Source organism: Anomaloglossus baeobatrachus, chromosome 2 (assembly GCF_048569485.1).
Source record: "Anomaloglossus baeobatrachus isolate aAnoBae1 chromosome 2, aAnoBae1.hap1, whole genome shotgun sequence".
NCBI lineage: Eukaryota > Metazoa > Chordata > Amphibia > Anura > Aromobatidae > Anomaloglossus > Anomaloglossus baeobatrachus.
Genome location: NC_134354.1, coordinates 353,902,580 through 353,930,385, shown reverse-complemented (window position 1 = coordinate 353,930,385; position 27,806 = coordinate 353,902,580). Strand labels below are relative to the sequence as shown.

The following is a 27,806-nucleotide window of genomic DNA, read 5'->3' as shown; positions in this document are numbered from 1 at the left end:
AAAAAAAAAAATGACGTTGGGTCCCCCCATTTTTGATAGCCAGCTAAGGTAAAGCAGACAGCTGTAGCCTGAAAACCACAGCTGGCAGCTTTACCGTGGTTGGGGATCCAATGTGGAGGTCCCCTCAGGCTCTTTTTTATAATTATTTTATAAATAATAATTACACAATAAAAGTAGGGTCCCCCCCAAATTGGATCACCAGCCAAGGTAAAGCGGACAGCTGTGGTCTGGTATTCTCAGGGTGGGAAGGTACATAGTTATTGGGCCTTCACAGCCTAAAAATAGCAGGCCACAGGCACCCCAGACGTGGCGCATCCACAAGATGCGCCAATCCTGGCGCTTCACCCCAGCTCATCCCGTGCCCTGGTGCAGTGGCAAACGAGGTAATAAATCAGGTTGATACTAGCTGTAAAGTCACCTGAGATCAAGCCCAGCAGTTTGTGATGTTATGGCGTCTATTAGATACCCAACATCATAAACTGTCAGTACTAACAAAAAAAAAAAATCGACAAAAGAAATTTATTTGAAAAAACAGTCCCCAAAACATTTCCTCTTTCACCAATTTATTGTAAGAAAAAAAATAAAGGGGTCCCACGACGACTCTGGACCGTCTAGAATATGGGGGGGAGACACTCAGGGAACGTATCCCCCATTTTCTAGGAGTGCGGATCCTTCATGTGAAGAGTGTGGGTGCAATGAATCTGCACTCACTCTCCCCAGGTCCACAGCAGCAGAGTCCATGTCGTAATGGTTGCTACCAAAGCTGCAATGCCCTGCTCATGAGGTAAGGGCATGCCTAATCAGGAGAACTACTGTAGAGGAAGCTCTGCTCACTGGTATATAGGTGCTCAGAGGGAATAATAGATAAAATTAGTGAGTAGCCTCGGCACTCTAAATCTCCCAGACTAAGTCAGTAAGTCACAATGGATAGTAATGCAAAATCACTCTTTATTGGTCCGTATTAAGAAAAAAAAAATTTTCATAAGCATATATGTTTTTGTCCAAAACAAGTTACAAATGACGTTTCGGCCTGAGCCATCGTCAGATTGGACTTATCTGCATGTAATCATGAAAAATGACAATAATCAGTATCACATAAGAGTGAGAGAACAATAACATAAACTCGAACAATGTAGAGGTACAATTGGGATGCAGCAAAAAAATTGCAACACAGCAAGAAATGAAACACATGATACAAATGTCATAATATAGTACAAGGACAATATAGTAATGACAAATATGGGGTCAGAGTAGGCTTAGACAGCTCTGGTACGAAAAAGATGTCAATCATAAAGTAACATGTGCAATAGGTGTAGAGCTACAGTATGCATCACAGAGCTAATGGGTAGACCGACCATAGAAAAAGAACGGAGAAAAAGTGGAGAAAAAGTGGAGAAAAAATGGATAACAAGTGGAGAAAAAGTGAAGAAAAAGTGGAGAAAAAGTGGAGAAAAAGTGGAGAAAAAAATGGCTAAAAAGTGGATAAAAAGTGGATAAAAAGTGGAGAAAAAAATGGATAAAAAGTGGAGAAAAAGTGGAGAAAAAGTGGAGAAGTGGAGAAGAAGTGGAGAAAAAGTGGAGAAAAAGTGGAGCACCCTTTGGTGCCTTTCATGTGGCACTAAGGGGTGCTTAGCTTCGTATTTAGCCAAAAAAATGAAAACAAAATGACGTAGGGTTCCCCCTAGTTTTGTAGCCAGCTAGGGTAAAGCAGACGGCTGCAGCCTGCAGGCCACAGCTGGCAACCTCACCTTGGCTGTTAATCCAAAACTGAGGGCACCCCACGCTGTTATTTTAAATTAAATAAATAATTAAAAAAAAAACACGTAGGGGTCCCCAAAATTGGATCACCAGCCAAGGTAAAGCAGACAGATGAGGCCTGATATTCTCAGACTAAGGAGGTCCATGGTTATTGGACTCTCCCCAGCCTAAAAATAGCAGGCCGCAGCCGCCCCAGAAGTGGCGCATCCATTAGATGCGCCAATCCTGGTGCTTCGCCCCAGCTCATCCCGCGCCCTGGTGCGGTGGCAAACGGGGTAATATATGGGGTTAATACCAGATGTGTAATGTCACCTGGCATTAAGCCCTGGGGTTGGTGAGGTCAGGCGTCTATCAGATACCCGACATCACCAACCCAGTCAGTAATAAAAAAAAATAGACGACAAACACATTTTTATTTGAAAAAACACTCCCCAAAACATTCCCTCTTTAACCAATTTATTAGAATGAAAAACAAATCCAGGTCTGGTGTAATCCAAGGGGATGCCATGACGATCCACACTGTCCCAGTCAATGAAGAGCAGGATGTTCCCCATTGGCTGGGAGAGCAGTGCAGTGACCTGAGCTAACATCAATGGGTCAGCCCAGGTCACTGCAGGGGATGACAAGTGCTGCTGTCAGCGAGGTACATTACCTGCGCTGATCTCCAGCACACTGACAGCCCCTGTCACTGAGTTCAATGACCGCCGCCTTCACAGCCAAGAATCGCGAGAGGCCCGTGACGTCACCGCTAGTCAGTCTCGGGTCGGAAGCGAGAGAAGGTGATGTGACAAGCGGCGGCCATGAAGGACAGTGACAGCGCTGAGGTCGGGATGGCGGGACTTCATCACCGCAGGCAGGGCCGGCTCCAGGTTTTTGTGGGCCCCGGGCGGAAGAGTCCCAGTGGGCCCCATAAACACGCAGACACACACACATACACAGATACATACACGTACATATACATATTTAAAGACAAACTCACAAAAATACATTTAAACAGACAAATCTATACAGTCATATACACTGACATACATAGATACACATCATACATGCATACATACAGAGACACACACTGCTATGCTGCATACATACATACATACAGACACACACATACTGCTCTGCATGCATACATACATATAGACAGACACACACACACTGCTCTGCTACATACATACATATAGACAGACACACATACTGCTCTGCTGCATACATACATACAGACACACACACACACACTGCTCTGCTGCATACATACATACAGACAGACACGCATACTGCTCTGCTGCATACATACATGCATACATACATACAAACAGACACGCATACTGCTCTTCTGCATACATACATACATACATACAGACAGACACGCATACTGCTCTGCATGCATACATACAGACACGCATACTACTCTGCTGCATACATACATGCATACATACAGACAGACACGCATATTGCTCTGCTGCATATATATATACATACATACAGACACGCATACTACTCTGCTACATATATACATACATACATAGACACGCATACTGCTCTGCTGCATATATACATACATACAGACACGCATACTACTCTGCTACATATATACATACATACATAGACACGCATACTGCTCTGCTGCATATATACATACATACATACAGACACGCATACTGCTCTGCTGCATACATACATGCATACATACAGACAGACACGCATACTGCTCTGCTGCATATATACATGCATACATATAGACACGCATACTGCTCTGCTGCATATATACATACATACATACAGACACGTATACTGCTCTGCTGCATACATACATGCATACATACAGACACGCATACTGCTCTGCTGCATACATACATGCATACATACAGACACGCATACTGCTCTGCTGCATACATACATGCATACATACAGACAGACACGCATATTGCTCTGCTGCATATATATATACATACATACAGACACGCATACTACTCTGCTACATATATACATACATACAGACACGCATACTGCTCTGCTGCATATATATATACATACACGCATACTGCTCTGCTACATATATACATACATACAGACACGTATACTGCTCTGCTGCATACATACATGCATACATACAGACAGACACGCAAATTGCTCTGCTGCATATATATATACATACAGACACGCATACTACTCTGCTACATATATACATACATACATACAGACACGCATACTGCTCTGCTGCATATATACATACATACACGCATACTGCTCTGCTGCATATATACATACATACAGACATGCATACTGCTCTGCTACATATATACATACATACAGACACGTATACTGCTCTGCTGCATACATACATGCATACATACAGACAGACATGCATACTACTCTGCTACATATATACATACATACATACAGACACGCATACTGCTCTGCTGCATATATACATACATACACGCATACTGTTTTGCTGCATATATACATACATACATACATACATGCATACTGCTCTGCTGCATATATACATACATACAGACACGCATACTGCTCTGCTGCATACATACATACATACAGACACATATACTGCTCTGCTGCATACATACATACATACATACAGACACGCATACTGCTCTGCTGCATATATACATACATACACGCATACTGCTCTGCTGCATATATACATACATACAGACACGCATACTGCTCTGCTGCATATAAACATACATACATACAGACACGCATACTGCTCTGCTGCATATATACATACATACATACAGACACGTATACTGCTCTGCTGCATACATACATGCACATATACAGACACGCATATTGCTCTGCTGCATATATATATACATACAGACACGCATACTACTCTGCTACATATATACATACATACAGACACGTATACTGCTCTGCTGCATACATACAGACAGACACGCATATTGCTCTGCTGCATATATATATATATATATACATACATACAGACACGCATACTACTCTGCTGCATATATACATACATACATACAGACACGCATACTGCTCTGCTGCATATATACATACATACAGACACGCATACTGCTCTGCTGCATGTATACATACATACATACAGACACGCATACTGCTCTACCGCATACATACATGCATACATACAGACAGACACGCATATTGCTCTGCGGCATATATATATATACATACAGACACGCATACTACTCTGCTACATATATACATACATACAGACACGTATACTGCTCTGCTGCATACATACATACATGCATACATACATACAGACACGCATACTGCTCTACCGCATACATACATGCATACATACAGACAGACACGCATATTGCTCTGCTACATATATACATACATACAGACACGCATACTACTCTGCTACATATATACATACATACATACAGACACGCATACTGCTCTGCTGCATATATACATACATACAGACACGCATACTGCTCTGCTGCATATATACATACATACATACAGACACGTATACTGCTCTCCTGCATATATATATATATACTTACATACAGACACGTATACTGCTCTGCTGCATATATACATGCATACATACAGACACGCATACTGCTCTGCTGCATATATACATACATACAGACACGCATACTGCTCTGCTGCATATATACATACATACATACAGACACGCATACTGCTCTGCTGCATATATACATACATATAGACACGCATACTGCTCTGCTGCATGCATACATACAAACACACACCTTGCTCTGCGGGGCCCACACACGCGGCTCCGGGGCCACACACACGGCTCTGCGGGGCCCACACACGCACGGGGGGACAGGGAGGGGCGGGGAGGGAGTGATGTCCCACATACTGATCAGGTCACGGTGCAGATGGGGCCCACACAGCGCCGGAGGGAAGCGATGTGCTGGGGGTCGCTGGCTGGCACTGTGACTCCTTCATCTGTGCGACCGAGCAGGACGCCGGGCGGTAGCTCCGCCCACAGATGATGCTCAATGCAGGAGAACACAGTGAACGCTGTGGTCTGCGGGCCTTAAAGGGCCGGCAGCCACAGTTTCCAGTGCCAAGGACTGTTGCCCCCGGGCCGACCGCAGGTAAGCCGAGCGGGACCGTGTGTGTGTGTGTGTGTGTGTGTGTGTGTGTGTGTGTGTACGTGTGTACGTGTGTACATGCCGCGGGCAGGAGGGGGCGGAGCGAGCTGAGCGGGGAAGTGTGGGCTTCCTGCACGTAACTATGATAAACATCGGGTTACTAACCAAAGCGCTTTGGTTGGATACCCGATGTTTATCTTGGTTACCAGCTTGTGGCAGGCTGCCAGCGATGGCTCTTGCACACCATAGCTGTAAAAAGCCCTGCTTTTTGCTGCTAGAACCGTTCTCGAACGTATCTAGAACTATCGAGCTTTTGCAAAAAGCTCGAGTTCTAGTTCGATCTCGAACAGCCTCCAAAATCACTCGAGCCTAGAACTTGAGAACCTCGAACCGCGCTCAACTCTACCCAGGACCTTCTGCATGTTAAGCAGAAATGATGACCACTACACTATGAAACCTGACGAAAAGTTACTGTGTATTGGTTAGCAGAGCAGAATTGTGACTGACGGGGCCCTTTTATTGCTGAAGGAAAGTATTTTTGGTTAATGAAACATTTACAATTATTATTACATATTTTACCAGTTTTATTCCTACAAAGGGATTTTGCTTAAATTGAAGTTTATATTGAATGTGTTACTTTTTTCTCCATAGTTTGGTCTTTTGCTTTTGTATTTATGGGAACTATATATTTTGAACCAAATAGGATTTTTATAATATGGGATTATGTTTTCTGCTAAAACGGTCAATAAAAAAGAAACCCAAAATCGTAGTTCTCTTTGTGATAAAAGCCAAAATGTATTGTTATTTGGCAACGAAACCAAGAATTTCACATATTACAAGTCGATAGGAAATTACTTCAACACCAAAAACAGATTGGTTTCACTGGGGATTGAACCCAGGACCTTCTGCGTGTGAAGCAGACGTGATGACCACTACACTATGAAACCTTTAAAATTCTGCAAAGTAATGGCAATTAGAGACGAGTTTTGACCGCCAGGGAAAAAAAAACAAATTCGTAGCTCTGTTGGTGATGGAAGCTAAAACATCCAGTTATTCGGCAACAAAGCCAAGAACTTTATATACTGCAGGTTGATAAGGGATTATTTCAACACCAAGAACACATGGGTCTCACTGGGGATTGAACCCAGGACCGTCTGCGTGTAAAGCAGACGTGATTTCCACTACACTATGAAACCTTTGAAAGCCTGCAAAGTAATGGCAATTAGAGACGAGTTTTGACCGCCAGGGAAAAAAAAAAACAAATTCGTAGCTCTGTTGGGGATGGAAGCCAAAACATCCCATCATTCAGCAACAAAACCGAGAACTTCATATATTGTAGTTTAATTGAGGATTATTTCAACACCAGGAACAGATTGGTTTTACTGGGGATTGAACGCAGGACATTCTGCGTGTTAAGCAGACGGGATGACCACTACTCTATGAAACCTGATGGAAAGTTACTGTGTATTGGCTAGCAGAGCAGAACTGTGACTGACGGGGCCTTTTTATTGCTGAAGGAAAGTATTTTTGGTTATTGAAACATTTACAATTTTTATTACATATTTTACCAGTTTTATTCCTACAAAGGGATTTTGCTTAAAAGGAAGTTTACATTGAATGTGTTACTTTTTTCCACATAGTTTAGTTGTTTGCTTTTGTATTTAAAGGAACTATATATTTTGAAACAAACAGGATTTTAATAATATGGGATTATGTTTTCTGCTAAAATGGTCAATAAAAAAGAAACCCAAAATCGTAGTTCTCTTGGTGATGGAACTCAAAATATATTATCAGTTGGCAACAAAACAAAGAATTTCATATGTTACAGGTTGATAGCAAATTACTTCAACAGTAAAAACGGCTTGATTTTACTGGGGATTGACCCAAGACCTTCTGCGTGTGAAGTAGACGTGATGACGACTCTACTAAGAAACCTGTGAAATCCTGCAAAGTAATGGCATTTAGAGACGAATTTTGACCGCCAGGGGAAAAAAAAAAATAATTTGTAGTTCTGTTTGTGATGGAAGCCAAAACATCCCGTCATTCGGCAACAAAGCCGAGAACTTCATATATTGGAGTTGGATAGCGTATTATTTCATCACTAAGAACAGATTGGTTTCACTGGGGATTGAACCCAGGACCTTCTGCGTGTTAAGCAGACGTGATGATCACTACACTATGAAACCTGACGAAAAGTTACTGTGTATTGGCTAGCAGAGCAGAATTGTGACTGACGGGGCCATTTTATTGCTGAAGGAAAGTATTTTTGGTTAATGAAACATTTACAATTTTTATTACATATTTAACCAGTTTTATTCCTACAAAGGGATTTTGCTTAAAAGGAAGTTTACATTGAATGTGTTACTTTTTTCCACATAGTTTAGTTGTTTGCTTTTGTATTTAAAGGAACTATATATTTTGAAACAAACAGGATTTTTATAATATGGGATTATGTTTTCTGCTAAAATTGTCAATAAAAAATAAACCCAAAATCGTAGTTCTCTTGGTGAGGGAAGCCAAAATATATTATCAGTTGGCAACAAAACCAAGAATTTCATATATTACAGGTTGATAGCAAATTACTTCAACAGCGAAAACGGCTTGTTTTTACTGGGGATTGAACCCAGGACCTTCTGCGTGTTAAGCAGACGTGATGACCACTACATTATGAAACCTGACAAAAAGTTACTGTATATTGGCTAGCAGAGCAGAATTGTGACTGACGGGGCCTTTTTATTGCTGAAGGAAAGTATTTTTGGTTAATGAAACATTTACAATTATTATTACATATTTTACCAGTTTTATTCCTACAAAGGGATTTTGTTTAAATTGAAGTTTATATTGAATGTGTTACTTTTTTCTCCATAGTTTGGTCTTTTGCTTTTGCATTTATGGGAACTATATATTTTGAAACAAATAGGATTTTTATAATATGGGATTATGTTTTCTGCTAAAATGGTCAATAAAAAAGAAACCCAAAATCCTAGTTCTCTTTGTGATGGAAGCCAAAATGTATTGTCATTTGGCAACGAAACCAAGAATTTCACATATTACAAGTCGATAGGAAATTACTTCAACACCAAAAACAGATTGGTTTCACTGGGGATTGAACCCAGGACTTTCTGCGTGTGAAGCAGACGTGAGGACCACTACACTATGAAACCTTTGAAATCCTGCAAAATAATGGCAATTAGAGACGAGTTTTGACCGCTAGGGGAAAAAAAACAAATTCGTAGCTCTGTTGGTGATGGAAGCTAAAACATCCTGTTATTCGGCAACAAAGCCAAGAACTTCATATATTGTAGTTTAATTGAGTATTATTTCAACACCAAGAACAGATTGGTTTTACTGGGGATTGAACGCAGGACCTTCTGCATGTTAAGCAGACGTGATGACCACTACTCTATGAAACCTGATGAAAAGTTACTGTGTATTTGCTAGCAGAGCAGAATTGTGACTGACAGGGCCTTTTTATTGCTGAAGGAAAGTATTTTTGGTTAATGAAACATTTACAATTTTTATTACATATTTTACCAATTTTATTCCTACAAAGGGATTTTGCTTAAAAGGAAGTTTACATTGAATGTGTTACTTTTTTCCACATAGTTTAGTTGTTTGCTTTTGTATTTAAAGGAACTATATATTTTGAAACAAACAGGATTTTTATAATATGGGATTATGTTTTCTGCTAAAATTGTCAATAAAAAATAAACCCAAAATCGTAGTTCTCTTGGTGAGGGAAGCCAAAATATATTATCAGTTGGCAACAAAACCAAGAATTTCATATATTACAGGTTGATAGCAAATTACTTCAACAGCGAAAACGGCTTGTTTTTACTGGGGATTGAACCCAGGACCTTCTGCGTGTTAAGCAGACGTGATGACCACTACATTATGAAACCTGACAAAAAGTTACTGTATATTGGCTAGCAGAGCAGAATTGTGACTGACGGGGGCTTTTTATTGCTGAAGGAAAGTATTTTTGGTTAATGAAACATTTACAATTATTATTACATATTTTACCAGTTTTATTCCTACAAAGGGATTTTGTTTAAATTGAAGTTTATATTGAATGTGTTACTTTTTTCTCCATAGTTTGGTCTTTTGCTTTTGCATTTATGGGAACTATATATTTTGAAACAAATAGGATTTTTATAATATGGGATTATGTTTTCTGCTAAAATGGTCAATAAAAAAGAAACCCAAAATCCTAGTTCTCTTTGTGATGGAAGCCAAAATGTATTGTCATTTGGCAACGAAACCAAGAATTTCACATATTACAAGTCGATAGGAAATTACTTCAACACCAAAAACAGATTGGTTTCACTGGGGATTGAACCCAGGACTTTCTGCGTGTGAAGCAGACGTGAGGACCACTACACTATGAAACCTTTGAAATCCTGCAAAATAATGGCAATTAGAGACGAGTTTTGACCGCTAGGGGAAAAAAAACAAATTCGTAGCTCTGTTGGTGATGGAAGCTAAAACATCCTGTTATTCGGCAACAAAGCCAAGAACTTCATATATTGTAGTTTAATTGAGTATTATTTCAACACCAAGAACAGATTGGTTTTACTGGGGATTGAACGCAGGACCTTCTGCATGTTAAGCAGACGTGATGACCACTACTCTATGAAACCTGATGAAAAGTTACTGTGTATTTGCTAGCAGAGCAGAATTGTGACTGACAGGGCCTTTTTATTGCTGAAGGAAAGTATTTTTGGTTAATGAAACATTTACAATTTTTATTACATATTTTACCAATTTTATTCCTACAAAGGGATTTTGCTTAAAAGGAAGTTTACATTGAATGTGTTACTTTTTTCCACATAGTTTAGTTGTTTGATTTTGTATTTAAAGGAACTATATATTTTGAAGCAAACAGGATTTTTATAATATGGGATTATGTTTTCTGCTAAAATGGTCAATAAAAAAGAAACCCAAAATCGTAGTTCTCTTGGTGATGGAAGCCAAAATATTTTATCAGTTGGCAACAAAAGAAAGAATTTCATATGTTACAGGTTGATATCAAATACTTCCCATCATTCGGCAACAAAGCCAAGAACTTCATATATTGTAGTTTAATTGAGTATTATTTCAACACCAAGAAAAGATTGGTTTTACTGGGGATTGAACGCAGGACCTTCTGCGCGTTAAGCAGACGTGATGACCACTACATTATGAAACCTGACAAAAAGTTACTGTATATTGGCTAGCAGAGCAGAATTGTGACTGACGGGGGCTTTTTATTGCTGAAGGAAAGTATTTTTGGTTAATGAAACATTTACAATTATTATTACATATTTTACCAGTTTTATTCCTACAAAGGGATTTTGTTTAAATTGAAGTTTATATTGAATGTGTTACTTTTTTCTCCATAGTTTGGTCTTTTGCTTTTGCATTTATGGGAACTATATATTTTGAAACAAATAGGATTTTTATAATATGGGATTATGTTTTCTGCTAAAATGGTCAATAAAAAAGAAACCCAAAATCCTAGTTCTCTTTGTGATGGAAGCCAAAATGTATTGTCATTTGGCAACGAAACCAAGAATTTCACATATTACAAGTCGATAGGAAATTACTTCAACACCAAAAACAGATTGGTTTCACTGGGGATTGAACCCAGGACTTTCTGCGTGTGAAGCAGACGTGAGGACCACTACACTATGAAACCTTTGAAATCCTGCAAAATAATGGCAATTAGAGACGAGTTTTGACCGCTAGGGGAAAAAAAACAAATTCGTAGCTCTGTTGGTGATGGAAGCTAAAACATCCTGTTATTCGGCAACAAAGCCAAGAACTTCATATATTGTAGATTAATTGAGTATTATTTCAACACCAAGAACAGATTGGTTTTACTGGGGATTGAACGCAGGACCTTCTGCATGTTAAGCAGACGTGATGACCACTACTCTATGAAACCTGATGAAAAGTTACTGTGTATTTGCTAGCAGAGCAGAATTGTGACTGACAGGGCCTTTTTATTGCTGAAGGAAAGTATTTTTGGTTAATGAAACATTTACAATTTTTATTACATATTTTACCAATTTTATTCCTACAAAGGGATTTTGCTTAAAAGGAAGTTTACATTGAATGTGTTACTTTTTTCCACATAGTTTAGTTGTTTGATTTTGTATTTAAAGGAACTATATATTTTGAAGCAAACAGGATTTTTATAATATGGGATTATGTTTTCTGCTAAAATGGTCAATAAAAAAGAAACCCAAAATCGTAGTTCTCTTGGTGATGGAAGCCAAAATATTTTATCAGTTGGCAACAAAAGAAAGAATTTCATATGTTACAGGTTGATATCAAATACTTCCCATCATTCGGCAACAAAGCCAAGAACTTCATATATTGTAGTTTAATTGAGTATTATTTCAACACCAAGAAAAGATTGGTTTTACTGGGGATTGAACGCAGGACCTTCTGCGCGTTAAGCAGACGTGATGACCACTACTCTATGAAACCTGATGGAAAGTTATTGTGTATTGGCTAGCAGAGCAGAATTGTGACTGACGGGGCCTTTTTATTGCTGAAGGAAAGTATTTTTGGTTAATGAAACATTTACAATTATTATTACATATTTTACCAGTTTTATTCCTACAAAGGGATTTTGCTTAAATTGAAGTTTATATTGAATGTGTTACTTTTTTCTCCATAGTTTGGTCTTTTGCTTTTGTATTTATGGGAACTATATATTTTGAAACAAATAGGATTTTTATAATATGGGATTATGTTTTCTGCTAAAATGGTCAATAAAAAAGAAACCCAAAATCGTAGTTCTCTTTGTGATGGAAGCCAAAATGTATTGTCATTTGGCAACGAAACCAAGAATTTCACATATTACAAGTCGATAGGAAATTACTTCAACACCAAAAACAGATTGGTTTCACTGGGGATTGAACCCAGGACCTTCTGCGTGTGAAGCAGACGTGATGACCACTACACTATGAAACCTTTGAAATTCTGCAAAGTAATGGCAATTAGAGACGAGTTTTGACTGCCAGGGGAAAAAAAACAAATTCGTAGCTCTGTTGGTGATGGAAGCTAAAACATCCCGTTATTCGGCAACAAAGCCAAGTACTTTATATACTGCAGGTTGATAGGGGATTATTTCAACACCAAGCACACATGGGTTTCACTGGGGATTGAACCCAGGACCTTCTGCGTGTAAAGCAGACGTGATTTCCACTACACTATGAAACCTTTGAAAGCCTGCAAAATAATGGCAATTAGAGACGAGTTTTGACCGCCAGGGAAAAAAAAACCAAATTCGTAGCTCTGTTCGGGATGGATGCCAAAACATCCCATCATTCGGCAACAAAGCCAAGAACTTCATATATTGTAGTTTAATTGAGTATTATTTCAACAACAAGAACAGATTGGTTTTACTGGGGATTGAACGCAGGACCTTCTGCGCGTTAAGCAGACGTGATGACCACTACTCTATGAAACCTGATGGAAAGTTACTGTGTATTGGCTAGCAGAGCAGAATTGTGACTGACGGGGCCTTTTTATTGCTGAAGAAAGTATTTTTTGTTAATGAAAAGCAGACGGCTGCAGCCTGCAGACCACAGCTGGCAACCTCACCTTGGCTGGTAATCCAAAACTGAGGGCACCCCACGCTGTTATTTTAAATTAAATAAATAATTAAAAAAAAAAACACGTAGGGGTCCCCCAAAATTGGATCACCAGCCAAGGTAAAGCAGACAGCTGGGGCCTGATATTCTCAGACTAGGGAGGTCCATGGTTATTGGACTCTCCCCAGCCTAAAAATAGCAGGCCGCAGCCGCCCCAGAAGTGGCGCATCCATTAGATGCGCCAATCCTGGTGCTTCGCCCCAGCTCATCCCGTGCCCTGGTGCGGTGGCAAACGGGGTAATATATGGGGTTAATACCAGATGTGTAATGTCACCTGGCATTAAGCCCTGGGGTTGGTGAGGTCAGGCGTCTATCAGATACCCGACATCACCAACCCAGTTAGTAATAAAAAAAAATAGACGACAAACACATTTTTATTTGAAAAAACACTCCCGAAAACATTCCCTCTTTAACCAATTTATTAGAATGAAAAACAAATCCAGGTCTGGTGTAATCCAAGGGGTTGCCATGACGATCCACACTGTCCCAGTCAATGAAGAACAGAATGTTCCCCATTGGCTGGGAGAGCAGTGCAGTGACCTGAGCTAACATCAATGGGTCAGCCCAGGTCACTGCAGGGCATGACAAGTGCTGCTGTCAGCGAGGTACATTACCTGCGCTGATCTCCAGCACTGCCGACAGCCCCTGTCACTGAGTTCAATGACCAGAGCCTTCACACCAAGTCTCGCGAGAGGCCCGTGACGTCACCGCTAGTCAGTCTCGGGTCGGAATCGAGAGGTGATGTGACAAGCGGCGGCCATGGAGGACAGTGACAGCGCTGAGGTCGGGATGGCGGGACTTCATCACCGCAGGTAAGCCGAGCGGGACCATGTGTGTGTGTATGTGTGTGAGTGTGTGTATGTGTACATGCCGCGGGCAGGAGGGGGCGGAGCGAGCTGAGCAGGGAAGTGTGGGCTTCCTGCACGTAACTAGGATAAACATCGGGTTACTAACCAAAGCACTTTGGTTGGATACCCGATGTTTATCTTGGTTACCAGCTTGTGGCAGGCTGCCAGCGATGGCTCCTGCACACTGTAGCCGTAAAAAGCCCTGCTTTTTACTGCTAGAACCGTTCTCGAACGTTTCTAGAACTATCGAGCTTTTGCAAAAAAGCTCGAGTTCTAGTTCGATCTAGAACAGCCCCCAAAATCACTCGAGCCCCGAACTGGAGAACCTCGAACCGCGAACCGCGCTAAACTCTAATTATTACATATTTTACCAGTTTTATTCCTACAAAGTGATTTTGATTAAATTAAAGTCTATATTGAATGTGTTACTTTTTTCTCCATAGTTTGGTCTTTTGCTTTTGTATTTATGGGAACTATATATTTTGAAACAAATAGGATTTTTATAATATGGGATTATGTTTTCTGCTAAAATGGTCAATAAAAAATAAACCCAAAATCGTAGTTCTCTTTGTGATGGAAGCCAAAATGTATTGTCATTTGGCAACGAAACCAAGAATTTCACATATTACAAGTCGATAGGAAATTACTTCAACACCAAAAACAGATTGGTTTCACTGGGGATTCAACCCAGGACCTTCTGCGTGTGAAGCAGACGTGATGACCACTACACTATGAAACCTTTGAAATTTTGCAAAGTAATGGCAATTAGAGACGAGTTTTGACCGCCAGGAAAAAAAAAAACAAATTCGTAGCTCTGTTGGTGATGGAAGCTTAAACATCCCGTTATTCGGCAACAAAGCCAAGAACTTTATATACTGCAGGTTGATAGGGGATTATTTCAACACCAAGAACACATGGGTTTCACTGGGGATTGAACTCAGGACCTTCTGCGTGTAAAGCAGACGTGATTTCCACTTCACTATGAAACCTTTGAAAGCCTGCAAAGTAATGGCAATTAGAGACGAGTTTTGACCGCCAGGGAAAAAAAAAACAAATTCGTAGCTCTGTTCGGGATGGAAGCCAAAACATCCCATCATTCGGCAACAAAGCCAAGAACTTCATATATTGTAGTTTAAGTGAGTATTATTTCAACACCAAGAACAGATTGGTTTTACTGGGGATTGAACCCAGGACCTTCTGCGTGTTAAGCAGACGTGATGACCACTACTCTATGAAACCTGATAAAAAGTTACTGTGTATTGGCTAGCAGAGCAGAATTGTGACTGACGGGGCCATTTTATTGCTGAAGGAAAGTATTTTTGGTTAATGAAACATTTACAATTTTTATTACATATTTTACCAGTTTTATTCCTACAAAGGGATTTTGCTTAAAAGGAAGTTTACATTGAATGTGTTACTTTTTTCCACATAGTTTAGTTGTTTGCTTTTGTATTTAAAGGAACTATATATTTTGAAACAAACAGGATTTTTATAATATGGGATTATGTTTTCTGCTAAAATGGTCAATAAAAAAGAAACCCAAAATCGTAGTTCTCTTGGTGATGGAAGCCAAAATATATTATCAGTTGGCAACAAAACAAAGAATTTCATATGTTACAGGTTGATGGAAAATTACTTCAACAGCGAAAACGGCTTGTTTTTACTGGGGATTGAACCCAGGACCTTCTGCGTGTGAAGTAGACGTGATGACGACTCCACTATGAAACCTGTGAAATCCTGCAAATAATGGCATTTAGAGACGAGTTTTGACCGCCAGTGGAAAAAAAAAAATAATTTGTAGTTCTGTTTGTGATGGAAGCCTAAACATCCCGTCATACGGCAACAATGCCGAGAACTTCATATATTGTAGTTGGAGAGCGTATTTTTTCAACACTAAGAACAGATTGGTTTCACTGGGGATTGAACCCAGGACCTTCTGCGTGTTAAGCAGACGTGATGACCACTACACTATGATACCTGACGAAAAGTTACTGTGTATTCGCTAGCAGAGCAGAATTGTGACTGACGGGGCCTTTTTATTGCTGAAGGAAAGTATTTTTGGTTAATAAAACATTTACAACTATTATTACATATTTTAGCAGTTTTATTCCTACAAAAGGATTTTGCTTAAATTGAAGTTTATATTGAATGTGTTACTTTTTTCTCCATAGTTTGGTCTTTTGCTTTTGTATTTATGGGAACTATATATTTTGAAACAAATAGGATTTTTATAATATGGGATTATGTTTTCTGCTAAAATGGTCAATAAAAAAGAAACCTAAAATCGTAGTTCTTTTTGTGATGGAAGCCAAAATATATTATCAGTTGGCAACAAAATAAAGAATTTCATATGTTACAGGTTGATAGCAAATTACTTCAACAGCGAAAATGGCTTGTTTTTACTGGGGATTGAACCCAGGACCTTCTGCGTGTGAAGTAGACGTGATGACCACTCCACTATGAAACCTGTGAAATCCTGCAAAGTAATGGCATTTAGAGACGAGTTTTGACCGCCAGGGGAAAAAAAAAAAAAATTTGTAGTTCTGTTTGTGATGGAAGCCAAAACATACCGTCATTCGGCAACAATGCCGAGAACTTCATATATTGTAGTTGGATAGCGTATTATTTCAACACTAAGAACAGATTGGTTTCACTAGGGATTGAACCCAGGACCTTCTGCGTGTTAAGCAGACGTGATGACCACTACACTATGAAACCTGACGAAAAGTTACTGTGTATTGGCTAGCAGAGCAGAATTGTGACTGACGGGGCCTTTTTATTGCTGAAGGAAAGTATTTTTGGTTAACGAAACATTTACAATTATTATTACATATTTTTCCAGTTTTATTCCTACAAAGGGATTTTGCTTAAATTGAAGTTTATATTGAATGTGTTACTTTTTTCTCCATAGTTTGGTCTTTTGCTTTTGTATTTATGGGAACTATATATTTTGAAACAAATAGGATTTTTATAATATGGGATTATGTTTTCTGCTAAAATGGTCAATAAAAAAGAAACCCAAAATCGTAGTTCTCTTTGTGATGGAAGCCAAAATGTATTGTCATTTGGCAACGAAACCAAGAATTTCACATATTACAAGTCGATAGGAAATTACTTCAACACCAAAAACAGATTGGTTTCACTGGGGATTGAACCCAGGACCTTCTGCGTGTGAAGCAGACGTGATGACCACTACACTATGAAGCCTTTGAAATCCTGCCAAGTAATGGCAACTAGAGACGAGTTTTGACCGCCAGGGGAAAAAAAACAAATTCGTAGCTCTGTTGGTGATGGAAGCTAAAACATCCCGTTATTCGGCAACAAAGCCAAGAACTTTATTTACTGCAGGTTGATAGGGGATTATTTCAACACCATTAACACATGGGTTTCACTGGGGATTGAACCCAGGACTATCTGCGTGTAAAGCAGACGTGATTTCCACTACCCTATGAAACCTTTGAAAACCTGCAAAGTAATGGCAATTAGAGACGAGTTTTGACCGCCAGGGAAAAAAAAAACAAATTCGTAGCTCTGTTGGCGATGGAAGCCAAAACATCCCATCATTCGGCAACAAAGCCAAGAACTTCATATATTGTAGTTTAATTGAGTATTATTTCAACACCAAGAACAGATTGGTTTTACTGGGGATTGAACGCAGAACCTTCTGCGTGTTAAGCAGACGTGATGACCACTACTCTATGAAACCTGATGGAAAGTTACTGTGTATTGGCTAGCAGAGCAGAATTGTGACTGACGGGGCCTTTTTATTGCTGAAGGAAAGTATTTTTGGTTAATAAAACATTTACAATTTTTAATACATATTTTACCAGTTTTATTCCTACAAAGGGATTTTGCTTAAAAGGAAGTTTACATTGAATGTGTTACTTTTTTCCACATAGTTTAGTTGTTTGCTTTTGTATTTAAAGGAACTATATATTTTGAAACAAACAGGATTTTTATAATATGGGATTATGTTTTCTGCTAAAATGGTCAATAAAAAAGAAACCCAAAATCGTAGTTCTCTTGGTGATGGAAGCCAAAATATATTATCAGTTGGCAACAAAACAAAGAATTTCATATGATAATGGTTGATAGCAAATTACTTCAACAGCGAAAACGGCTTGTTTTTACTGGGGATTGAACCCAGGACCTTCTGCGTGTGAAGTAGACGTGATGACGACTCCACTATGAAATCTGTGAAATCTTGCAAAGTAATGGCATTTAGAGACGAGTTTTGACCGCCAGGGGAAAAAAAAAAAAATTTGTAGTTCTGTTTGTGATGGAAGCCAAAACATCCCGTCATTCGACAACAAAGCCGAGAACTTCATATATTGTAGTTGGATAGCGTATTATTTCAACACTAAGAACAGATTGGTTTCACTGGGGATTGAACCCAGGACCTTCTGCGTGTTAAGTAGAGATGAGCGAACCGGTCGCGGTTCGGCTCGAGTCGGTTCGCCAAACGGGGATCCCGTTCGAGTTCGGTTCGTCGAACGTTCGACGAACCGAACTCGAACCAATAGGCTATAATGGGAGGCAATCACAAACACATAAAAATGCATTATAAATGTACACAAACAGTTAATAAACATTGCCATAACACTTACCGGTCCCCGCGATCCCTTCTGCACTCTGTCTCCTGCCGCTATTCCATCCGATGATGGCTGAATCCTCCCGGTGACTGGCACTGCAGCAGTGATGCAGGACCTATTGTGACGTCAAAATAGCCATGTGACCAGTCACGTGGCTATTATCTCATTGGCTACAGACTGGTCACATGACTATGACACGTCATGTAGGACCTGCGAGTGCATCTCTCCGGTACACGGTGCACATATGTGTATCGCCGTGTACCGGCGACATGCTCTAGCACACGGTCGACTCCCCGTTCCGTTAGGGACCGGCTGACACAGCCGGTCATTAACAGAGGTTGCCATAGCAACGCAGTTAGCGGTGACGTCACCGCTAACCGCGGCTCCGAGTGCACCGTTGCTATGGTAACGCGTCTGTCAGCGTTACCGCTGTTACCGCTGACAGCCAGCACTGATCACTCACGGAGTGAAGGCTGCACGCTGCTTCCCGACTGTAGTGAGGATTGTAGTGAGGATGAGGTTCCCCAGCCCCAAGTGATGAGCTGGGTAAACTCATCCTCACTACAATCGTCACTACTACTACACTAGAAAGAAAGAAGACAGAAGAGCAGGATCGTGGAGGGCTGACAGGGGGAAATAAAGATGGAGTCTCTAATGTGTCTGTGTATTTATTTCTATTAAACTATTTTTTTCTCTGTGTGGTGTTTTTTTTAACCCTTTATTGGAGATTCTTAATGGCCGGGTCAAACGTGCCTGACATTAAGAATCTCTGGCTTAATACTGGCTCGTAAAACAAAGCCAGTATTAACTCATGATTACCCAACAAGCCACCCGGCTCCAGGGCTGTTGGAAGAGTTGGATACAGCGCCAGATGATGGCGCTTCTATGAGAGCGCCATTTTCTGGGACGGCTGCGGACTGAAATTCGCAGCAGAGGCGCCCAGAAACCTCGGGCTAACCTGTGCTGCGGATTCCAATCCCCAGCTGCCTAGTTGTACCCGGCTGGACACAAAAATGGGGCGAAGCACACGTCATTTGTTTTTTAATTATTTCATGAAATAAGTGAAATAATTAAAAAAAACGGGCTTCCCTATATTTTTGGTTCCCAGCCGGGTACAAATAGGCAACTGGGGGTTGGAGGCAGCCCGTGGCTGCCTGCTGTACCTGGCTAGCATACAAAAATATGGCGAAGCCCACGTCATTTTTTTGGTGGGCAAAAAAATTCTGCATACAGTCCTGGATGGAGTATGCTGAGTAGAGATGAGCGAACCGGTCCCGGTTCGGCTCGAGGTCGGTTCGCCGAACGGGGGCCCCGTTCGAGTTTGGTTCGTCGAACGTTCGACGAACCGAACTCGAACTGCATAGGAAACAATGGCAGGCATTCACAAACACATAAAAACACCTGGAAAACACCGTCAAAGGTGTCCAAAAGGTGACAAACAACTCACAACACAACGCAAACACATGGGAAAGTGACAAGGACATATACTCATGCGAAAACAAAACAGCTGGACAAGGAAAAAGAGGAGGACACACAGATATAGGCATGGCACGCCCTTCTGAAATCATGTAAAACACCGCAAGGTTACTCCAAGCGGAGCCTCCCTTTTTTCAAAAAATTGTGCCCCACACACACCCACCCATTCAGTGGCAGCACTTGTGCCCTAGTTGTACACTTCACAGCTAGATTTGCATCAAGCACATTCAAAAATACGCCATTGTTATCCGTCCCCAGGATGACACCAGGGTAGATAGCAAAGTCTTTGCTGAACCATGACTTGTTCATCTTGGCTTCTTTAAAAACACATCAAGCAAGGGTTACTCCAAGCGGAGCCTCCCTTTTTTTCAAAAAATTGTGCCCCACACACACCCACCCATTCAGTGGCAGCACTTGTGCCCTAGTTGTACACTTCACAGCTAGATTTGCATCAAGCACATTCAAAAATACGCCATTGTTATCCGTCCCCAGGATGACACCGGGGTAGGTAGCAAAGTGTTTCCTGATCCCAGCTCTGTTCATCTTGGCTTCTTTTAAAAACACATCAAGCAAGGGTTACTCCAAGCGGAGCCTCCCTTTTTTTCCAAAAATTGTGCCCCACACACACCCACCCATTCAGTGGCAGCACTTGTGCCCTAGTTGTACACTTCACAGCTAGATTTGCATCAAGCACATTCAAAATTACGCCATTGTTATCCGTCCCCAGGATGACACCAGGGTAGGTAGCAAAGTCTTTGCTGAGCCATGACTTGTTCATCTTGGCTTCTTTTAAAAACACATCAAGCAAGGGTTACTCCAAGCGGAGCCTCCCTTTTTTTCCAAAAATTGTGCCCCACACACACCCACCCATTCAGTGGCAGCACTTGTGCCCTAGTTGTACACTTCACAGCTAGATTTGCATCAAGCACATTCAAAAATACGCCATTGTTATCCGTCCCCAGGATGACACCAGGGTAGGTAGCAAAGTCTTTGCTGAACCATGACTTGTTCATCTTGGCTTCTTTTAAAAACACATCAAGCAAGGGTTACTCCAAGCGGAGCCTCCTTTTTTTTCCAAAAATTGTGCCCCACACACACCCACCCATTCAGTGGCAGCACTTGTGCCCTAGTTGTACACTTCACAGCTAGATTTGCATCAAGCACATTCAAAAATACGCCATTGTTATCCGTCCCCAGGATGACACCGGGGTAGGTAGCAAAGTGTTTCCTGATCCCAGCTCTGTTCATCTTGGCTTCTTTTAAAAACACATCAAGCAAGGGTTACTCCAAGCGGAGCCTCCCTTTTTTTCCAAAAATTGTGCCTTACACACACCCACCCATTCAGTGGCAGCACTTGTGCCCTAGTTGTACACTTCACAGCTAGATTTGCATCAAGCACATTCAAAAATACGCCATTGTTATCCGTCCCCAGGATGACACCAGGGTAGGTAGCAAAGTCTTTGCTGAACCATGACTTGTTCATCTTGGCTTCTTTTAAAAACACATCAAGCAAGGGTTACTCCAAGCGGAGCCTCCCTTTTTTTCAAAAAATTGTGCACCACACACACCCACTCAGTGGCAGCACTTGTGCCCTAGTTGTACACTTCACAGCTAGATTTGCATCAAGCACATTCAAAAATACGCCATTGTTATCCGTCCCCAGGATGACACCGGGGTAGGTAGCAAAGTGTTTCCTGATCCCAGCTCTGTTCATCTTGGCTTCTTTTAAAAACACATCAAGCAAGGGTTACTCCAAGCGGAGCCTCCCTTTTTTTCCAAAAATTGTGCCCCACACACACCCACCAATTCAGTGGCAGCACTTGTGCCCTAGTTGTAGACTTCACAGCTAGATTTGCATCAAGCACATTCAAAAATACGCCATTGTTATCCGTCCCCAGGATGACACCAGGGTAGGTAGCAAAGTCTTTGCTGAACCATGACTTGTTCATCTTGGCTTCTTTTAAAAACACATCAAGCAAGGGTTACTCCAAGCGGAGCCTCCCTTTTTTTCCAAAAATTGTGCCCCACACACACCCACCCATTCAGTGGCAGCACTTGTGCCCTAGTTGTACACTTCACAGCTAGATTTGCATCAAGCACATTCAAAAATACGCCATTGTTATCCGTCCCCAGGATGACACCAGGGTAGGTAGCAAAGTCTTTGCTGAACCATGACTTGTTCATCTTGGCTTCTTTTAAAAACACATCAAGCAAGGGTTACTCCAAGCGGAGCCTCCCTTTTTTAAAAAAATTGGGCCACACACACACACACCCCATCAGTGGCAGAAGTTGTGCCCTAGTTGCAAACAGGATGTTTTGATTTGCATCAAGCACATTCCAAATCCACAAGCATTTACTCTCCCCAGGATGACACAGGGGTAGTAAATTCCTTCTGGATCCATGACTTGTTCATTTTGATGAACGTCAGTCTGTCCACATTGTCACTGGACAGACGCGTGCGCTTATCTGTCAGCACACACCCAGCAGCACTGAAGACACGTTCAGAGACAACGCTGGCAGCTGGACACGACAAAATCTCCAAGGCGTAACTGGAGAGCTCTGGCCATTTTTCTAGATTTGAAGCCCAAAAGGAGCAAGGCTCCATTTGCAAAGTCATGGCATCGATGTTCATTCGGAGATACTCCTGTATCATCCTCTCCAGCCGTTGACTATGTGTCAGACTTGTTGTCTCTGGTGGCCTTACAAAAGAGGGTCTAAAAAAATTATGAAAAGATTCCATAAAATTGCTGTTACCAGCACCAGATACGGTCCTACTGGTACGGGTAGACTGTTGAAGATGACGAGACCGTCCCATGTTTGTCAAGTTACAACTGGGAGATTCACTCCCAGCACCTGCACGGTTGTTTGGCGGAAAAGCCGATCTAAGATCGAGTAACAGCTTCTGCTGATACTCCTGCATACGTGCGTCCCTTTCTATGGCTGGAATTATGTCACAAAATTTGGACTTGTACCGGGGATCTAATAGTGTGGCAAGCCAGTAGTCATCATCACTTCTAATTTTGACAATACTAGGGTCATGTTGGAGGTAGTGCAACAAGAAGGCGCTCATGTGTCTGGCGCAGCCATGCGGACCAAGTCCACGCTGTGTTTGTGGCATAGAGGTGCTAACCGTTCTTTCTTCCTCTGACATCTCCCCCCAACCTCTTTCAACTGAAATTTGACCAAGGTCTCCCTCATCTGCTGAGTCTTCTATGTCCATGGACAGTTCGTCCTCCATTTCTTCATGTTCTCCTGCACCTTCCTCAACATCTCGCCTGCTAACATGCGCCCTTGTTGATCCCTGTCCCCCATGGTCCCATGCCTGGCGCCTTGGTGATGATGAACGTCTGGACCTTGGTGATGTTGTTGTGTCTTGCGCATATGAATCCTCCTGTAGTTCATCCTCTTCCTGTTGTCCCACCCCCTGACTCCGAATAGTGTTTAGCGTCTGCTCCAGCATGTAAATGACTGGAATCGTCATGCTGATAATGGCATTGTCAGCGCTAAACATATTCGTCGCCATGTCGAAACTGTGCAGAAGGGTGCATAGGTCCTTGATCTGAGACCACTCCATCAGGGTGATCTGACCCACCTCTGCATCTTGTTGGCCCAGGCTATACGTCATGACGTATTGCACCAGGGCTCGGCGGTGCTGCCACAGTCGCTGTAACATGTGGAGAGTTGAATTCCAGCGTGTCGCCACATCGCATTTCAGGCGATGAACCGGCAGGCCGAAAGACTTCTGGAGCGATGCAAGTCGCTCTGCTGCGGCGCTTGAACGGCGGAAGTGAGCAGACAGTTTTCGAGCCCTGTTCAGAAGGCCATCTAGGCCGGGATAGTGTGTTAAAAATTGCTGCACGATAAGGTTCAACACGTGAGCCATACAAGGTACGTGTGTCACCTTGCCCAGGCGAAGGGCCGCACCCAGGTTTGCAGCATTGTCGCACACGGCCTTACCAGGCTGCAGGTTGAGTGGAGACAACCATTTATTAAACTCGGACCGCAGAGCTGACCACAACTCCTCAGCTGTGTGACTCTTATTACCAAGACATGTCAAGCTAAAGACCGCCTGATGCCGTTGCGCTCTGCTGCCAGTATAGTAATGATGGGTGCGTGATTCCTTCTGCGCAGTGAGAACGCTGGTGGCCTGACCAGGCAGGCTTGGGGCGGAGGTGGAGGACCCAGATGAGGTGGAGGATGCAGAAGCAGTGGCGGAACTTGGACAGACAGAGGATTGACACACAAGTCGTGGGGACGGCAAGACTTGTGCAGCAGACCCTTCACCATCTATCACCATAGTTACCCAGTGCCCAGTCAGCGACATGTAACGTCCCTGTCCATGCTTACTGGTCCAAGTGTCGGTGGTGAAATGCACCCGTTCACACACAGAGTTTCTCAAGGAAGCGGTGATGTTGTGTGCGACATGCTGGTGTAGCGCGGGCACACCTTTCTTAGAGAAGTAGTGGCGACTAGGCATCTGGTACTAGGGCACAGCAACAGACATAAGGTCTCTAAAATCCTGTGTGTCCACTAGGCGGAAAGGCAGCATTTCGGTAGCCAACAGCTTACAGAGGGATAGAGTCAACCTCTTAGCTTTGTCATGGGTCGCAGGAAGTGGCCTTTTATTTGACCACATCTGAGGGACAGAGATCTGGCTGCTGTGTGTAGACGGTGTTGAGTAGGGTGTCCCTGGAAAAATGCAGGTTTGTGAGGAAAGTGCAGGCGGAGACATGATGTTGCCTTCATCCAACGTTGGTGCTATCGATGTCTGAGAGAGCTGTACACACTCACTTGTTTCCCCTTCCAAACCAACTGACGACCTACCAAGCAAACTGCCTGTTGCGGTTACAGTGGTGGAAGTTGTGGGTGGAAAAACAGGTGTGACAGCTGTCCCCACAGTCCTAGAAGATGACGAGCGCGCGGAAGCCATGGAAGGGGCAGGCGGTGGATGGTTCGCTCCGCTACGCCGCATTGCAGCACGGTGAGCTTCCCACCGGGCCATATGATGTTTATTCATGTGACGATTCATGCAAGAAGTTGTCAAACAGCTGAGGTTTTGACCTCTACTAAGAGAACCATGACAAATTTTACAGATCACATGATTTGGGCGATCTTTTTTTATGTCAAAAAAGGACCAGGCTAGGCAAGGCTTAGAGGCCATGCGACCTGTTGATCCACCCCGAATATTGCTCAGAGGCAGAGTGGTGGCTGAGGATGCAGTTGTAGACGTGCTACCAGTACTCTGACTCTGTCCAGGAAGGCGCAAGGTAACTTCGTCATCAGTTGCATCCTCCTCCACCACCTCTGTTGACCTCCACAAGGGCCTGACTGTGGGTTGACAGTAGGTGGGATCTAGAACTTCATCATCAATTGTTGTGTTTGCACTCCCCTCCCCCTCAGACCGAACCTGTTCTTGCCCTGACCGAATATTTAAGTTGTCATCCCAATCGGATATCTGCGTCTCATCTTCATCGGTATGTTCCTCATTGTCTATAACCACAGGTGTTACAGTTTGTGACAAAGGGTCAACATTATGCTCAGAAACTTTGTCCTCACGGCCTGAATCAGAGTCACAAAGGTTCTGGGCATCACTGCAGACCATTTCCTGGTCTGTACTCACTGTAGCTTGGGAGCAGACCTCTGATTCCCAGGCTATAGTGTGACTGAACAGCTCTGCAGACTCAGCCATCTCAGTTCCACCATACTGTGCAGGGCTGATGGAGACTTCAGAGCTGGGAGAAATCAAGTTTGATTGGGATGACAACTCAGAGGACTGGTGTTTTTTGGATGCGGTACTTGAAGTGGCTGAGAGGGCACTTGTTGGACCACTTGAGATCCATTCAAGCATTTTCCTTTTTTGGCCATCATCTACCTTTGTTCCTGTTGTTCGTGTCCGTAAAAAAGGGAGCACATCGGATTGTCCACGGTAAGTAGTAGACATCTTACTTTTGCTGGTACATGGTCTATCTTCAGCAGATGATAATGGAGCTTTGCCACCTTCCCCACGTACAAAACCTTTTTTGCCTTTTCCACCACGCCTCTTCCCCTTTCCACCAGCATCTGTCATTTTGCCACTCATGTTGATTGTGACAAGATTGTGCACTGAAAATGTGGTAGTAAAAATTGAGAGGTGGTGTAGATTGCAGTGGTGGTCTAGCTTTATTAACAGCAGAATAATAAAGAATAAATATCCCTGACAATGCAACTACGGCCCTTAAACTGGCAGAAAAAATTGCTAGTATAATGGCTTAGTTATAATGAGTTGGAGTGTGCAATGCAGGTAGAGGTGCTGCAAATGTCTTTACACTAGTGTGACTAGACAAATGTCCAATAGCCACGTTTAGGATGCCACTAGGTACACTGAGTGTTTGCTAGTATAATGGCTTAGTTATAATGAGTTGGAGTGTGCAATGCAGGTAGAGGTGCTGCAAATGTCTTTGCACTAGTGTGACTAGACAAATGTCCAATAGCCACGTTTAGGATGCCACTAGGTACACTGAGTGTTTGCTAGTGTAATGGCTTAGTTATAATGAGTTGGAGTGTGCAATGCAGGTAGAGGTGCTGCAAATGTCTTTGCACTAGTGTGACTAGACAAATGTCCAATAGCCACGTTTAGGATGCCACTAGGTACACTGAGTGTTTGCTAGTATAATGGCTTAGTTATAATGAGTTGGAGTGTGCAATGCAGGTAGAGGTGCTGCAAATGTCTTTGCACTAGTGGAACTATAGCAAAGTCCAATAGCCACGTTTAGGATGCCACTAGGTACACTGAGTGTTTGCTAGTATAATGGCTTAGTTATAATGAGTTGGAGTGTGCAATGCAGGTAGAGGTGCTGCAAATGTCTTTGCACTAGTGTGACTAGACAAATGTCCAATAGCCACGTTTAGGATGCCACTAGGTACACTGAGTGTTTGCTAGTATAATGGCTTAGTTATAATGAGTTGGAGTGTGCAATGCAGGTAGAGGTGCTGCAAATGTCTTTGCACTAGTGTGACTAGACAAATGTCCAATAGCCACGTTTAGGATGCCACTAGGTACACTGAGTGTTTGCTAGTATAATGGCTTAGTTATAATGAGTTGGAGTGTGCAATGCAGGTAGAGGTGCTGCAAATGTCTTTGCACTAGTGTGACTAGACAAATGTCCAATAGCCACGTTTAGGATGCCACTAGGTACACTGAGTGTTTGCTAGTATAATGGCTTAGTTATAATGAGTTGGAGTGTGCAATGCAGGTAGAGGTGCTGCAAATGTCTTTGCACTAGTGTGACTAGACAAATGTCCAATAGCCACGTTTAGGATGCCACTAGGTACACTGAGTGTTTGCTAGTATAATGGCTTAGTTATAATGAGTTGGAGTGTGCAATGCAGGTAGAGGTGCTGCAAATGTCTTTGCACTAGTGT

At 42.2% G+C, this 27,806-nt stretch overlaps 4 non-coding genes across 4 annotated transcripts; all 4 read right to left on the bottom strand.

Annotated features, from left to right (window-relative positions):
* Positions 1 to 6,717: 6,717 nt before the first annotated feature.
* Positions 6,718 to 6,790, bottom strand: TRNAV-CAC (transfer RNA valine (anticodon CAC)). The gene has a single exon. It is a non-coding gene; the product is annotated as a tRNA-Val (tRNA).
* Positions 6,791 to 6,966: 176 nt separating this feature from the next.
* On the bottom strand, positions 6,967 to 7,039 carry TRNAV-UAC (transfer RNA valine (anticodon UAC)). The gene has a single exon. It is a non-coding gene; the product is annotated as a tRNA-Val (tRNA).
* Positions 7,040 to 12,733: 5,694 nt separating this feature from the next.
* On the bottom strand, positions 12,734 to 12,806 carry TRNAV-CAC (transfer RNA valine (anticodon CAC)). The gene has a single exon. It is a non-coding gene; the product is annotated as a tRNA-Val (tRNA).
* A 176-nt stretch (positions 12,807 to 12,982) lies between these two features.
* On the bottom strand, positions 12,983 to 13,055 carry TRNAV-UAC (transfer RNA valine (anticodon UAC)). Its single transcript has one exon. It is a non-coding gene; the product is annotated as a tRNA-Val (tRNA).
* Positions 13,056 to 27,806: the final 14,751 nt, after the last annotated feature.